This window comes from Diabrotica virgifera, chromosome 10, assembly GCF_917563875.1.
Source record: "Diabrotica virgifera virgifera chromosome 10, PGI_DIABVI_V3a".
Lineage (NCBI taxonomy): Eukaryota > Metazoa > Arthropoda > Insecta > Coleoptera > Chrysomelidae > Diabrotica > Diabrotica virgifera.
The window spans coordinates 154,031,230-154,048,894 of record NC_065452.1 but is presented as its reverse complement, the minus strand read 5'-3'; the positions used below and the strand labels follow the sequence as shown (position 1 = coordinate 154,048,894).

General features: G+C 34.3%; 1 protein-coding gene across 11 annotated transcripts in view; it reads left to right on the top strand.

Moving 5' to 3' along the window:
- LOC114325428 (muscle calcium channel subunit alpha-1) overlaps positions 1-17,665 on the top strand; it is a 759,065-nt gene that overhangs the window by 82,588 nt on the left and 658,812 nt on the right. The window lies entirely within an intron of this gene.

Genomic DNA, 17,665 nt, shown 5'->3' with positions numbered 1-17,665 from the left:
ATGTTGGTAAAATACTTCGTTTTTTGTTAAAAAGTTCTTTCAATTTTTTTTCAAATTCCAAAAACGAAAAACTTTCAAATCGATTTTTCTAGAAAACGGTGTATCCTACCGACTTAAAGCAAGAGTACACTTCGCGTCATATAAAACTGGTACACTTTTTTTTCCCAATGTAAACCTGTGTTCAGACTGACAATTATTGTTCGTGAATCACGTCGTTGTTGCCATCACAGATAACGGAATTGCACTAAATCTAAATACAAAAAAATAACGTTTAAAATGTATATTTCGAATCGTAATACATATTATATTTAAATTCCACACTTGTTCACTGTAAAAGTTATTAATTTTATATTAATTTCAAATTAAATTTTTAATTTTTCCAGTGTGTTTTATTTATTCTACACAACTTAATGCAGTTTTGTCCTATAATTTACGAGAAACCAATCACACCTCTTGATTTGACGTTAAATATAATAAATTAAAGTCATGTCAAGATTTATTATCTATAAAAATTTTTGAATTGAAATATTTTCATAAATTATAATAAAACACGAATCATTGTATGGATACTTAATTGAGATGACGGAAAATTACAATTGTTTTAGTTTTTAGTATATTAAAAAATGCGGTCTGTCGCACAGCCCCGTTTTTACCTAGTTTGATATCATATTTTCCTTGAACTGGCAACGTTGCCCTAGAAATTATAATGACACTTGTGACAAGATCAACTTACACAACTTGAAAAACACGATTTTCGGTTATAAGAGTTGTACCAGTTTTTTTGACGCGAAGTGTACCTTTTAGTACTAGAATATCTCATAAGTTAATAATCCAGTGTCAAAAATGCATAAAAGTTAAGGACAAAAAAGTTATGCGATAAAAGACCCGTTGCTCTACCCAAGACGGACGCCTATGACCGGTACTAGAAATTTGTAATGGATGAAATCGTTTTATCTCTGAAAACTAAATATGCGTACCAATTTTCGTTTTTCTAAATAGAAGCGTCCTAGAGGTATTTAAGAAAAACTAATTTTAGGTGAATTGGGTTAAATTGTCTTAAAATTATCTGAGGAGTTTTCTGTTTGTTTGTCGGTAGAGTTTCGGGACACCCTGTATATTAAAAATTGTACAAATCAGCATATTTTCTAATAAGCAATTATTCAAATGCCATATAGACATATTATAAAAAAATATACATATGTCAATTTTGGCTTTTAATATGACCCTTCTCTACAAATATACTACAATATTTTTTGTAGCCAATTAAAATTCAGATCTGAAAGGGTTAAAACCCACCAAATTTATACGTTTATAAAGCAAACTGTCATTATTTTTTCATGCAGAAATTTCCCTTAAACTTTGCCATACTTATTTAAAAATACCCTGTATTGACGCAAAACAAGGCTAGTTGTTAATGTACCTAACTTTTTTATTATCCAACATAAGCAAATGAATCAAAAAACAGAATTTTAAGAAAACATGAGGTTATAGTTGGGTTTTAAGTTCAGTATTTTATAAATGCTAGAATATTATTACAATAGAATATTGCTAGAACAATATTATTACAACAATATTGTTAAAGAACAAGGCTATGTGTTAAAAAAATCACTTAAATTGGAAAAAAGGTTTAGGAAATTCGAGACATCAAAAATGACCCATTTTTAAGGTGGTGCGTTAATTTCTTGGAGAAGTGTATATTCAAAGTCTTAGTATTTGGAATTTATAGAAATGTTGCTCTGAATCCAAAATGCGGTTCCGGAAGTACTAATTTTTGGAAACAGAAGATTGACAGATAGAAAAACACGTTTTTCTCACTGAATATAACTCAATAAAGTTTTTATTTCTGCATGAACGTATAAAAAACAAACAACAAGTTTTTGAATTTGAACCACAACCTTATATTTCTCAGAAAAATCAATTTTCGCATCGTCAAGATTAGATTTAACTATAAAAAACAAAGCGAAAGAACGTTTAATAATGGAAAAATACATTTATACATAAAACCTGTTAACAAACAAAACTTTCGACTAAGTCATTACAGTGTCGCGGTGTAAAGAAATAATTTAATTTAAAACATCAAAGTTTTAAGAATAAGTTTTCTAGAAATATGTGATTATGGAAAGAAACCATTCGAAGCTTACAATCGGCTAGCCAAACAAGAAACAAAAAGACAAACACAAACACAATACAAATACCAGAACAAATTTGCCAAATTAACGATTTCAGCCAAGGGAAGTTCTTAACTTTGAATCTTGTATAAACGAATACAAATAAGAATAAAGGGAGCGGGAATTGTGTTTCTTAGTGTAGGGGCCCAGGTCACCTTTTCGCTTAGAGCGCGCTATTAACACATTGCGTGCCACGTCACTCATATAGGTATGAGAGACACAGATGTTCTGCCAGGGGCCACGTCGCTCATTTTTTATGTACACGTACGACAGACTTATATTGCCGTGGATATGCGGTGGCCCCCGAGAGTATTATCCCGATTAAGGCGTGGCACGCAATGTGTTAAAATATCGATATCATCATTATCTTTGCCTTATCCCTATGCGGGGTCGGCTTCCCTTTACCAACATGTCCTGCCTTATCGTCTCCCCCCAGGTCTTCTTTGGTCTTCCTCTCCTACTCCTTCCAGGAATCTGCACTTCAGCTATTCTTCGTATTGGGTGACTAACATCTCGACGTTGAACATGACCAAACCATCTTAACCTATGCTCTCTCATTTTGGCATCAATTGGTGCCACACCTAGACTTCCCCTAATATACTCATTTCTAATTTTATCCTTCTTTGTCACTCCACTCATCCATCTAAGCACTCTCATTTCCACCACATGCATTCGTTGTTCCTCTTTCTTCTTCACTGCCCAACATTCAGTTTCGTACATCATAGCCGGTCTTATGGCTGTTTTATAAAATTTTCCCTTCAGCTTCATTGGAATTTTTCTGTCACACAACACACCACTCGCTTCTTTCCACTTCATCCATCCAGCCCTAATTCTACTGCATGCATCTCCATCTATTTCTCCATTACTCTGTAATACCGATCCCAGGTACTTAAAACTATTGCTTTTTACAATCATATCACCATCCAAAGATACCATTTTATTTGTAGTAACTCCATCTTTAAATGAACATTCCAAATACTCTGTTTTTGTCCTACTAAGTTTCAAACCTTTTTCCTCCAGAGCTTGCCTCCACTGTTCCAGTTTTGGTTCTAAGTCTCTTTCATTATTTGCTACTACCACGACATCATCAGCATACATTAAGCACCATGGAATGTAACCCTTTAGTTTGGCTGTTATCTGGTCCAAAACTAATGACAATAAATACGGACTAAGCACAGAGCCTTGGTGCAATCCTACTTTCACATGAAATTTATCAGTCTCTCCCACACCTGTCCTAACACTAATCGTTACTCCCTCATACATATTCCTCACAGTATTTACGTATTCACCAGGGACTCCTTTCTTATTGAGTGCCCACCACAGAATCTCTCGAGGAACTCTATCATATGCTTTCTCAAGACCAATGAATACCATATGAGCGTTTGTTTCTTTACTCCTGTATTTTTCCATCAACTGCCTTATAATGAAAATTGCATCTGTTGTTGATCTGCCCTGCATAAAGCCAAATTGATTCTCGGATATTTCGGTCTCTTCACGTATCCGTCTATCAATTATTACTCTTTCCCATATTTTCATGGTGTGGCTAAGCAGTTTTATAGCCCCGTAGTTTGTACATTGTTGTATATCTCTCTTGTTTTTGTAAACAGGTACCAGTATACTGCTTCTCCATTCGTCTGGCATTTGTCCAACTTCCAGAATTCTATTAAATATCGATATCGTTAAAATATCGATAAATATCGTTAAAATATCGATATCTTAGCCAAAAATAAACCTACGAACATTTTCCCAAGCTCAAAATGTTCCTCTCTAGTTCTTATATGTTCTTCTTCTTCTTCTTCTTCTTCTTCTTCTTCTTCTTCTTCTTCTTCTTCCTCTTTATAAGCAATTCTACTTGTTATTTCGTGGATTGATACCTCTATGGAAAGTTGTCACTCCATCTTTTGCGCGGTCTGCCGATACTTCTTCTACCAATTGGTGATTTATTTCTTGTTATTTTGACCATACGTGTCTTCCGCATTCTGCAATTCAGAGCGGCTGGTCAAAAAAGGCAAGGGAGGTCCGGTCTCCTTAAACGCTGCATTATCGCCTAAGCACACGCTACCCGGAGATTTAGCAAAGGAGGCTGGCCGGCTGGCATCCTCCGTTCTCTGGACCACCAATTTTAGGGTCCTGACTACAAATAATGAAAGAAAGTGCGAATTTTGTCATGAAATTTGGTACGTGGAGTTTGAATAATATTTGGAACAACTTCTTCAAATAACTTTTTTCGATATCTCTATCGCGAAGCAAAATATCAGAAATGTATCTTGTTTGTGGATTCCCGCTTTACACCAACAATAAATTGATCAATAAATTGACGAATTTATTCAAGGCCAAATTTGACGTGTACAAAATGTATGGTTTGTGGTACAAAGTACAATTTGACATCCAATTTTAACCACAGATGATCTAAAGTGTTCTGTAATTTTACCGTGAAAATGAAGAAATTTGACGAAATAAAACATGTCGTATAATAGAACATGTTTTATTTCGTCAAATTCCTTCATTATCTTTTTATTCACGGCAAAATTTGATGTAAGATTGTGTTTTATACACGTAAAATTTGAGCTTGAAGAAGTTGGTCAATTTCTTCAATTTATTGTTGGTGTAAAGCGGGTTTTAAAAAAATGTGAACCTTCAACCTGTATGACAGTGCAAAACTTCAAATCTGTATTTATTTTGATAGCCGAAATATAAGGCTGATGTAAGTTAGGAGGCTAATATTGATGAAGAAACAGGCTTTAAAGCCTACATACAAGAAGGAAGAAGAAGAAGGATTAAAGTTTAGTAAACGCCATTTTCTTTCTTACACCCTTGAAATTCATAATCAGCAGCCAAAAATCCATAAAAAACCTGGATGGACCCATCAGAATTAAAAAGACCACGGTGACCCAGTCTGGCCCTAGACTATCTGAGGAAAGTCGTTTTTAGGTATCATCGCCCTCCATAAAACCGGATGAAATCTCTTTATATCCGTAGACTGAGAGCTGGATGGGAATGAGTGTGTAAAATGCGATGACCGTATTTTGTTAATTGTTATTGGGTCAGAAAACCTTACAGATTAATTTTCTGGAGTTCTCAGAAACTTTATTTGTCCACTTCTTGTATACCCTTCTTGCTTTAGGCACAAATAAAAATAATGTATACAGCATGTGTGTGTGTTTGTGTTTTATTGACACTGGTTTTAACGACCAACTGGCCAGTCAGTTTGTTTTGAGTTCTCTCTTTACAAAAGATAGGGTTAGTACTTATCTTTATTTAAAACTATTGTATTAGTCCAGGCTGTATGGTCGCTCCCGTTAGATAAATTATTTCGATTCGTTTTTTTTTCACAAACTTACTCAAAAAGAGGTCCTTATAACAAATCCACAGGGTGCCAGGAGGTACTGCGACCGAAAAATTGTTTAACCAATTTTGTTTAAACAAATTTAAAAAATCAATTTTTCACTTCGAATAATTTTTTTTTGATTCTTTGGCTCATTATGAGCAAAAAAGGTCTCTTGTGATTTTTCTCTAAAATTGATTGTTGTCGAGTTATAAGCGATTTAAAATTTGAAAAACGCGAAAATTTCCATTTTTAAGACTAACTCGGTTATGAAAGTCAGAAAGTGACTAAATCAAAGTTTAAAGCCTCCCCTATAAGATCCTGAAGAAATTTTTGTCTTTATGTTATTACTAAGCAGTTATTTTTAATTATTAGCAATGAGCGCTAAGCGCGTATTGAGGCGGCCGTCAATATGAGTGCAAGTGATATGCACCATAGGACGGCCGGAGTGGTGCATTTTTTTCGCAGTCACCATCGACGGCCGTCTAATACGCGCTTAGCGCTCATTGTTAATTATCAAAAATAACAGGTTAATAATAAAATAATGACAAAAATTTCTTCAGGATCTTATAGGGAGGGGCTTTAAACTTTGATTTGGTTACTTTCTAACTTTCATAATGATAATTTTTAACTGCGTTATTAAGCCTAGAAAATGGCCTTTTCGCGGTTTTCAAATTACAAATCGCGTATAAGTCGACAAAAATCAATTTTAGAGAAAAATCACCAGAGACCTTTTTTGCTCATAATGACCCAAAGAATCTTTAAAAATTGATTTTTTGAATTTGTTTAAAAAAAATTGATTAAACAATTTTCCGATCGCGGTACCTCCTGGCACCCTGTGTATTTGTTATCAGGACCTCTTTTTCAGTAAGTTTGTGCAAAAAACGAATCGAAATAATTTATCAAACGGGGGCGAGCATACAGCCTGGACTATATTGCCTTTTCTATAACACTTAATACATGTAATGTTAGAAGCTTTTTTACTGTTTTTTTATTTTTATTTTTTTACTCAAAGGCGTAAACCCGATTCAACACCTAGGAGGTTTAGATCTTCTTGATTTGTTTTATTTATTTTTTTAATTATCTATTATTTTATTATTACTATTATTATATTTTTAAATTTTTTAAATTTATTTTATTCTTTATTTATTTTTTCTTCATTTCTTCATTCATCGTTATTTGCCAGCCCTATTTTTCTTTTTTAGGCTGGAGTAATACAGTCATTGCTTCTTATTCGACAAAGCCTGTGTTGTACAGTTGATTAAACCATGTCTTAACGGGAAGTGTAGATTGGATGTTTTTATAATAAAAATACCAAGTTTCTTGTAAAAGGTATATATTAAAATACCCTAAATAAGGGTCACAATACAAAACGTTTTCGGATTAAGGAATCCATCATCAGTGTTTAAAAGCCAAAATTTGCATGCCTGAGCCACCAAAATGTATAGGGTAAAAACCTTTTAAATGTAAATAATAAATATATTTTACATATTTATATAAAATTCATCGGATGTTATAGATAAACCTGGATGTTACCCAGGGCAACACAGGACTCTCCCCACGTGGTTGGAACTTTTTTTGGAGAAAACCTCACATGCGCGATGTGAGGTTTTCTCCAAAAAAAGTTCCAACCACGTGGGGAGAGTCCTGTGTTGCCCTGGGTAACATCCAGGTTTATCTATAACATCCGATGAATTTTATATAAATATGTAAAATATCTTTATTATTTACATTTAAAGGGTTTTTACCCTATACATTTTGGTGGCTCAGGCATGCAAATTTTGGCTTTTAAACACTGATGATGGATTCCTTAATCCGAAAACGTTTTGTATTGTGACCCTTATTTAGGGTATTTTAATATATACCTTTTACAAAAAACTTGGTATTTTTGTGATTTATGGTATACAGCCAGCTACAGGAAGTTTATTTTCCTCGTGGATTTAGTTTTTATAATATTTCCCTTTGTCTGAATTGTTGTAGTGTCCCTTCCATTTCGTCCGTTTGAGAGACCTGATTACAGATACTGATATTATGTTTGCAGAACGGATTCTTTCATGGTTGTCTTTTTATACCAATGTGTGGTTTCATCCAGCACAATAATATAATTTTGCCCTATTTCAAAGTTTCACTATTGTTATGCTTTGATGTCACCGAGGATATACTTTTCTACGAAGTTATGTATATTATATTTCAATTTGTGTACCTACAATGCTTTGTAACTGTCTGTAAATATAACATAGTATAGATGACTTTGACTGCTATGAGTTCAGTTGTCGTTTTAGCAGCTAATCTGCTGTACATCTTTACACTTTTTGTCAAGTAGAATATAGCATATTCAACTTTTCCGTCCATTTTTGGCTATATTAGTAAAAAATGGAGATAAAGAATTAGAAGTTAAATGTAGATAAATAATCTTCATAATTTTTTATTGAGACAAGGTTTGTTCTATTTGTTGTATTTCTTTTTTTCAATATCCCCTTTAGTAATTGTACGTCAATTCCTACCTCTTGGTTCTATTTTCTCCGTTCTGTCGTCGTCTTCAAATAGCTCATATATATATATATATATATATATATATATATATATATATATATATATATATATATATATATATATATATATATATATATATATATATATATATAATAAATAGCAAAATAATAATTGGAAGTGCAGAGAAAATAAATAGATGGGAAGAATATATATATATATATATATATATATATATATATATATTCTTCCCATCTATTTATTTTCTCTGCACTTCCAATTATTATTTTGCTATTTTTGTCCATTATCTTTCCAATACGTACCTCTTTTTTGTATATGCCAGCTGTTTCTTTAATTTTTCTGTATAATATTTTAAAGCTGTTTCGCTCATCCGGAAGAAGAATGTCCCAACTCAAAAAACCACGTTTTTCAGGCGAGAGAAAAATAGATTTTTTAGATCTTAATTTGATTATAAGTTTGAAACGGTAACTGCTAAAATTTATAAATTAAAAACGAAGAATGTGGATAAGTGAATGTTTCTAATTGTGTAAGAGGCCAAACCAAAAAAACTATGATATCTGATTTAACAAAGGAAAAAATGAAAATTTTGAGTTATGTCACTTTTCTTTTAAAATATTGGCCACTTTTTTAAATTAACGAAAAATACCTATGACACTTCTCGAAATACAACGGTTTTTGTGTTAAATAGCGATAAGTTCACGTCGAATGTCAGAGCATAACTGGAAAATGTCATTGTTTCGGAATAAAAGTATCCATTTTACCATCAAAAGAATAATGACACGACCGCCATATTTCGAAGTTGGAAGTAAACATCTATGTGACATTTTTTCTGATAAATGTATATGATATTTGGAGTCATTTTAACAACATAACTCGATTTATGCATTTTTTGAGTTAGGTCACTTTTCTTCCGGATAAGCGTAATGTTGTTTATTTAATCTTTCTGTACATTTTTCTGATAGCCACAATTCCTTCGCCTGTTCGATTTTTTGTTTGATTGTTTTATTTACGTTTTTTTAGTGTTCGTTTTTAATCTTATACTTTCTTCTTTCCGATATCAATCACTTTATTTTTTGTGTTATCCATTGTTGCTTTTAGGAAATGTATCACCCTCCAGTTGTTGTTGTATCATGTTCCTCAGGATCTACTCTAACTCTCTCCATTCTGCTATAGCATTAAGTTGTCATTTTCTTTATACTTTCTGGACTTCCTGGTGTTTTGTTCTTTGATCTGTTGGCAGAAATCAGTTTCTTTTAGTCTTCTTAGATTAATTCTATGCATTTTGGTGGCTGTCTTTATATTTTATTTAGTTTAATTTTCTTCTTTTAGCCCACTTCTATCCAACTTTGGGCATATGCCGATAGGCCTTCCCCAAATCTTTCTATTTCCGTCTCTCCTTGGCTGCGCTTTTCCAGTTAGTTCCTGCAGCTTTTACAATATCGTCCTTCCATTGCGTTTGAGGTCTTCCTCTTCCTCTTCTTCCTATCCACGGTCTCCAGTTTTGTATTTTAGCATTCCATCTTTTATCCTGTCTCGCATTGTGGCCCGCAAATCTCCATTTTAACCCTGTTATATGTTCACCTCCGGAATTAGAAAACAGAAAAATGCTCACGTACTTAAAACCGCAGACGGAAAAATTTGTGATCACGAACAACAGTGCAAAGAATGGGAGAGACACATCAGTGACCTTTTTGACGATGCTTCTCGAGAAAATGCTCCAAATACTACCTGTGACAACCAATTAGACAGAGGTCAGAGTATACTGAAGTCAGAAGTCATAAAAGCAATACAACAAGCCAAAAACAATAAAGCACCTAGACCAGATCAAATCCCTGTTGAGCTACTTAAACTTTTGGATGAGGAAAACATTACCTACTTGACTACTTTCTTTAACAAAATTTACAACGAAGGAAAAATACCAGATGATTGGTTGGAGTCACTGTTTATAACATTACCAAAGAAAAGCAGGCCCACCAAATGCAGCGATTTTAGACTAATCAGTTTGATGAGTCACACACTTAAGATACTTTTACGTATTATACAAAACCGAGTATTCCTTCTGTGCGAAACTAGAATGGGTAATAAGCAATTTGGATTTAGAAATGGTCTAGGAACTAGAGAAGCACTATTTTGTATGCGCGTTCTATTAAAAAAAAATTGTGAATTCCGAAAGAACGTTTATGTTTGTTTCATCGACTTCGAGAAGGCATTCGACCGAGTACAACATGATACACTTTTCGATTGCCTGCAGGCAGCAGGACTTGACCACTACGATATAAGACTGCTGAAATACTTATATTACAATCAAGTAGCCTCTATCCAAATTGGAGACAGTCGTACTGAAAAACTGCCGATAAAACGTGGAGTACGACAAGGTTGTGTTTTATCACCCACCCTTTTTAATCTGTACTCTGAAGAAATCTTTAGGGAGGCTTTGGATGACAGACAAGAGGGAGTAAGGCTAGGCGGAGAAGTAATCAACAATATTAGATACGCTGACGATACAGCCATTCTTGCTGAAAATTTACAAGATCTTCAGACACTACTAAATCTAGTCAGTGAAGCAAGCTATCGGAGAGGCCTTAAAATCAACATTTCAAAAACAAAGTGGATGGCAGTTGGAAAGATTAATATAGATCAAGGTCAGCTTTCTCTTGATGAAGAGGAGTTAGAACGGGTAAATCATTTCAAGTACCTTGGCAGCTGGTTAAATGTAAATTGTGACTCTGAGGAAGAGATAATAACTAGGATCGAAATATAACGAAAGGCTTTTATGACCTGGAAACCAGTTTTATGTAATAGAAACCTGTCGATGAATATTCGAAAGAAGGTGCTGAAATGTTATGTGTGGTCTATCCTGTTGTATGGTTGTGAGACATGGACGTTAAAAACCACAATGCTGAACAAAATAGAAGCATTCGAATTGTGGTGCTATCGACGAATCCTAAAGATATCGTGGGTTTCGCACACTTCCATTGAAGATGTTCTTCAAATGATGAATTCGGAACGTCTGCTCATAAGCATCATAAAGAGGAGAAAAACAGAATACTTCGGCCATATAATTAGAGGACCTAAATACCATCTGCTTCGCCTTATAATACAAGGAAAAGTGGAGGGAAAGAGATGGATTGGTCGAAAGAAACTTTCATGGCTGCGTAATATTAGACAATGGTGTGGCTGCACAGTAGAAGAATTATTTCGCGCAGCAGCCGATAAAGAGAGATTTCAGGAAATTGTAAACATGATGACGGCCAACGTCTGAATACAGACACGGCACCTAAAGAAGAAGTTACATTTCTTACTTTTGTTTTCTCTCTTATCCATTTGTTTGATTTTCTGTCTTGTAGTTTTATTCCCAACATGGATCTTTCCATTTTTCTCCGAGTTACTTCAATTTTGTTAATGTTGGCCTTTGTTAATGTCCATGTTTCTGAGCCATACGTCAGAACAGGAAGGATGCACTGGTCAAATATACGGGTTTTTAGGTACTGTTGTATCTTTGTGCTTTTTAGTATCCATCTTAACTTTCCAAATGCTGTCAAATGCTACGTTGGACTGATGATCTAAAACGTTGTCATAGGGATTGGATCAAGAGGCACAAGATCGAAACATATGTAAAATTATGAGGGAGATCTATGTCCAGCAGTGGACAAGCGAAGATTGAATGATGATAAAACACCATTTATTACATTTCTTAATGTCTAAGATTGTCTCTTTTAATTATTGTAACAAATGTTATGAATCGTCCCGTATATTGTCGTTAACGTCTCATTTTCATTTTCCTTCCAAAGTAGATTACGTCAGTATTCAAATCGTAAATCTGAAGCATACTTTGTCAGCAAAAACCAATAAAACTCCGACCCAAATGTAGAACGGATGGGATAAAAGAACACGTTTTATACCCCTTTTAAAATTTTCAACAACGTTTACCACTTAAAAGCCTATGATATTTGCAATGAAACGGTTAAATTTTTAGAATGGTTTCTTTCCCGTGTTTTTCTAGCAAATGGATTTATTGGCTTCTTTAAGAGTGTCCCTCAGTTTCTATTTCTCCGTCAACATTTCGTTATCTGTTAAATGATATCCCGCTGTAATTAATTTTAGAGCAAACGGAAAACCTACATTTATCTAGGAAAGTGTCAGTGGCGTCCTTATTCTCGGTTGGCTGGGAATTTTTGTACCTAAAGAAAATATTTCATTGCCAACAAAATATGTCACATTTATTTCGTTTAATAAAATAATTCAACTAGCATACGGCAAATGACATTTGTCAATATAAACAATATCAAATTTAGAGCATTAACCCTTTCGGTACTGTGGACCTATATCTCCCAAGAAATTTAAAAAATTCTGGTGGTGCCTATTTGTCCCTTAAATTCACTTTAATCAAATATAATCGTATTACTAAACATAGTTCGTTGTTACGCAACCAACAATTCGATTATACATATAACCTCAAATTTTTCTAGAGATAGGTATTCTTGTACAACGTGGTTCTGTGTTTCTGCTGTGATACATAGTTAATGTTTTTGACTGCAAAATACTACTACAAAACAATCCTGAAAGCGTTTGTTGCTGAAAGTAAGTAAATTTCTAATAAAATCCATTTTTCCGTCATTATTTTCACACAATTCATGTAATGGGACATGAATGTGCCATACAGCAATCTTTTTGCTCGGGTCACTAGTGTCCCATCAGTTTTTTATATGGACTCTAAATAGTCATAACAGTTCTACTCTTTTCAACTCCTGAATATGGCCAGACGTTTTTCAACACAAAAAGAATTGGAAAACATCGCTGAAGAGCTAAGTGACTTGCCAGAACCAGAAGAACCTTTTCCTGACTCAGATTCCGATGAATAACTACGCAGTGACGGAGTCACTGCGAATAGAAAAGAATAGATTCTGAAGAAGAAGAGACAAGTCAGATCCAGATGATGACCAATCTGGTCTCATAATGTGGAAACAACCATACACGAAGTTCAAACAAAAACTCCTGATTAGTCTGCCGAGTGTTCTAGTTCCTTTGGCAGAGAAGCTTATAGAAAATGACAGATCCAAAGCCAAAGTGAAAAGACGCTTGAGTGGTCGCTCTGGAAGAATTTTCAAACGCCAAAAGAGCACGCTGAATATCGGGAACCATCTGCCAAACACATTTCTACTAGGAGGAGATGCCATAGATGTTCGCCCAGTAAGAAAAAGACAAGAACCAATACAATAATTTGAATTGCCTGTGATTTGCTGCTATGTAAGAACTGTTTTTTGCACATCATTGTTAATTTTCTTCATTCGAATTTATATTTTTTCAAGAAACTTACCTTCAGAATTTACTCGTGTATTACTAATGGGACACATTGGTCCCATTATAAAACATTACTAGAACACAGTCGTCCCATGTCCTACCAAAGGATTTAAGGATATTTAAAAAATATATTACTTTGGGTACCATTACATATAAGACTATTGATCATATTTTTTTGTCTGAGAATTTTTGGATATCTGGGGAATATATTCAGTCCTGAAAGGGTTAAACTATTGTTCACACAAGTACCTATTGTCATATTCGGCTTATTAGTCATTTCTAGTGAAGAAAAGCTTTTTAAATAGATTGATGTTTCCATTATTAACATCTAGTAGCAAGGAAATATTATGGAGCTTTTGGACGTAAAGCTAATAGAGCTTCCAGTATAGCCTGTTCAATTCTGTTTCAGCTTCATTTTTTACCCGGTGACTGACATACCAGCCAGCTTTAAGGCCAGAATTTTGATCCATACATTTGATATCTGGAAAGTATACGAACACACGTTTGGAGTTTTTCAGTTTCAACAACTTTCCACCCCGTTTGTTATTCGAGAAAGCTCTTTGTGATGTTAAAGGAATCTCCTTGCATTTACTGTTTGTGTGAATGGGTGAATATATTTCTTATGTTGTTAAATTAATGTTGCTCTGGCCTTTTCAATTCTAGATCGTATTTCGGTTGTTTGATCCCATTTCGAGTTGACGACTGTTCTAAGGTATATATACGAGTCAACGTGTTCAATTAATTGGTTTTTTATTTTCAGTTGTCTGGTAGGAGGTTTTTGAGTTTTGCCGACCAGCATCCATTTTGTATTATTTATGTTGAGGTTAAGTCCTCTTTCTTCACTCGCTCTTTGTACCCTGTCCATAAGGGAGCGTTCAAGTATTACGTAAGGCGATTTTTCAAGATTTTTGACCCCCCCCCAACCTGCGTTACGTAATACTTGAACGGTCCCTAAGATACTGAAGTTCATCGATACTACTGGCAAATGCGACTATATCGTCTAATTCTCCATTGATTTTTATGCACTCGTTTGCTTCATCCAGTGCTTTTTTAAAAATTTGTTGGGAGTAAATATTAAAAATGAGAGGGGAGAGAACACATCCCTGTCGCACACCTTTTCTGATATCAATCGGATGCACCAAAGTTTACAAACCTCTATATTTACAAAACGCCCCCTCCCGAAAATTTTCCGAAATAGAAAAGTTGTCAGACTCGACATGAATAACTGAATAAAAAAAAGTCTTATGAGGGAGGTATTAATTTTTTCTAAGTGTGGGCTTAAGACCTTTATCGATTAACTTGAAAGCTTTATGTTCTAAAAATGGACAAATCAAATGGACGTTATTAAAATGAAAATAATTACCAACAAATGAATAAAAACATTTTTCATTAAAAGTGCAATAACTATTGCATTAACATATAAATGCGACCCTATAAGTGAGTTAATTTTATCTAGAGTTTATGGCCATATCCCTCAATTTTTGATGGGCAGGAGAAGTGCGGTTTAATAGTCAATAAACAACCATATGAGGTTAATCTTATAAGAGCAATAATTTTTACTCTGGAAAATGAGAATCTGTGATGTCATGGAAAGTTTCCAAACTAATATGGTACATTGATTTAAAAGAAAAATTCCAGTAAGAAAAATGAACTATATTTATATATTGTGCTACTAAATACAATTTGTAATACTGGGTTACAGTTTGGTTTAACAATAAACATAAAGAAAACAAAAACCATGGTTATCAGTAAGATGGGCAAAGTTATTACAAGGATCCAGATAAAAAATGAAGATATTGAACAAGTGGACAAAATTAAATACTTAGGAGTCTGGATTACGGAAGATCTATATCCGAAATCAGAAATTCTATCAAGAATAAAGCAATCAAGATCAGCCTTTTTGAAGATGACGAAATTTCTGAATACCCAAAGACTCAATCTGCAAATCCGATATCGGATGATAAAATGTTATATCCACTCTATTCTTCTTTATGATGTCGAAGCCTAGACTGTTAATGTTGACTTAATGAGAAAGCTGGAAGTTTTTGAGATGTGGCTTTTTAAAAGACTTTTGAAAATACCATGCACCGATGAAGTTGGCTACTCTAGAAGTTGGCCTACCAAGGAGAGAAAATACAACTGCCGGTAGGGACTATACGAGACAGTAGAAATACGAGAGGCTATAAGCCTAATAATAGCTTTAAAGATATTTACCTGAGGTGTTAGGTGGCCACAAGAGAATTGTCACGGTGTCTTTCCTCACAAGTCACAAGATGTTATGTCCCGTAATTAAACAAATGTCCATCGGCAAAACAAAATATGCAGCCCTAAATCCGTCACTGGCACAGCTCCTTAAGACGATAAGTTTCCATATCGCCGATGGAAAAGGATTAGCAAAATTTCACTCTTTGCAATCCGACCTCGTTCCAAAACAATCGAAGACAAACCGGATGTCATCCGTCTTTTCTTAATGTCATTCGATTCCAAAACGAACATCGAGCACGGAACCATGCACCGATCATCGTGTTGCACAGAATGGAAGAGACAGAGAACTTTTGACCTCCATTAAAAATCGAAAAACAGCATATTTGGGGTGTATGCTTAGAAATGATAAGTACGAGTTGTTGCAGCTGATCATGAAGGGTAAAATCGAAGAAAAAAAGGGGTCCTGGTAGACGACAAATATCCTGGGAGAAAACATTCGTGAGTGGACCGGGTTAAACAGAGGCGCTTTTAAGAACAGCAGAAGATAGAGACGTTTGCAATGGTTATATCCAACCTTCATTAGAGTTTGCACTAGAAGAAGAAGAATTATATATTATTATCTGGTTTATTCCCATTCTCAGTCTCCATTCACATCTATCGGCCCAGTCTCCTGTTTGTAGATCTCTCCCTGGCATTGCCTTTTAGACTCCATCAAGCCATGTCGTTTTCAATCTTCCTCGTTTTTTTCATTCAAATGACTACTAATCCAATATTAAGTTCAGTAGACGACGGGCTGTCGCTTAACTGGCTAACTGTCTGTACCAAATAAGCAGTTTTTGCTGTATTTCTTTTATGATGGTGGTTGTTTTTTACATGATTTTCCTTATTCTTTCATTTGATACGTACATCATTCCGGATAAACCTTTTGACATGCGGCAAAAATCCATTTCTTGAACAAGGGGTTTTTGTTACGTTCTCTGAGTGACTTGCCACGTTTCGCATCCATAAAGTACAACGCTTTTAAAAACACTGTTATATAGTTGTGCTTTTTTTTTTAGATATAGTTTTTGACCAGAGTAGTGAGTTTAGTGCACCTATTATTTCCTTCCCTTTTATGACTCGTTCTTCGATTTCTGTTTCAGTGCGTCCATTTCTTTCCATCTTTGGCTCCACATAGATACAATCGTAACATGACGAAATTGTTTTTTCCATCTTATAAGTTTAGTTCATCGTTCTCAACTCCTCCTATGTACATGTATTTCATTTTTGTTAAGTTAGCAATTAAGTCCCATCGCTATTATAGTTGTATTAATCGCTTTGTCATTTATTGCAAATTTTTCTAGTCATGTGCTATGATTACATGAAATAAAGCGTATACAGGGTTGTGTGTTGTGTCGTCATTTAATGGTATACCCATTTCAGAGCTCCTTCATTTCTTCAGTGCCTCATTCAGGTAGATTTCGAAGAGTATTGGAGATAGACTGCAACTTTGTCATAGTCCCTTATTTACTTTAAAACACTTGCCATAGTCTACTCTACATAGGGGTATTGTATCATAGGCTTTCATCGAGTCCACAAAAATTGATGAGTTGATCTACTCCTAGCCATTCTTTTTTCATTCATTTGGGTTAAAGCAGTGGTCGACAAACTTATTAGCCAAAGAGCCAAATATGAATATTAAAACAATTGAAAAAAAATTGGGAGCCAAATCTGCTTGTTCAGTGAACTTTTATTAAACTAAATAAGTGCATAATAGGTACACTAAATAAAACTATAGGGTTTAGCCGGTTACGATAATGAAAATTGCCCCAACGATACTCCAAAAATAAAAATACAATGTTGTTTTTCATCAAAAAGTATTCAATTTTTAGACCCCTAGCCCTATTAAACCCCCCAATAAATTAAAACGTGTTTTTTCGATTTTTGGCAATATTTTTTTTCGAATCTCCATAGAAACTTCCATTTTCTTTCATTTTGTAGGGTTTTTATTTCCTACAACATTGTATTTTTTTTTAAATAATTTTTGGCGCAAAATTTAATTTTTTTGATATATTGATATGTTGAACCAAAAAGGGAAGAACATCAAACGCGAGCTTTTTCAGCTGATCGTAGATTCAGAAATGCTATTCCAAGAGTTGAAAATGATCATGTCTTC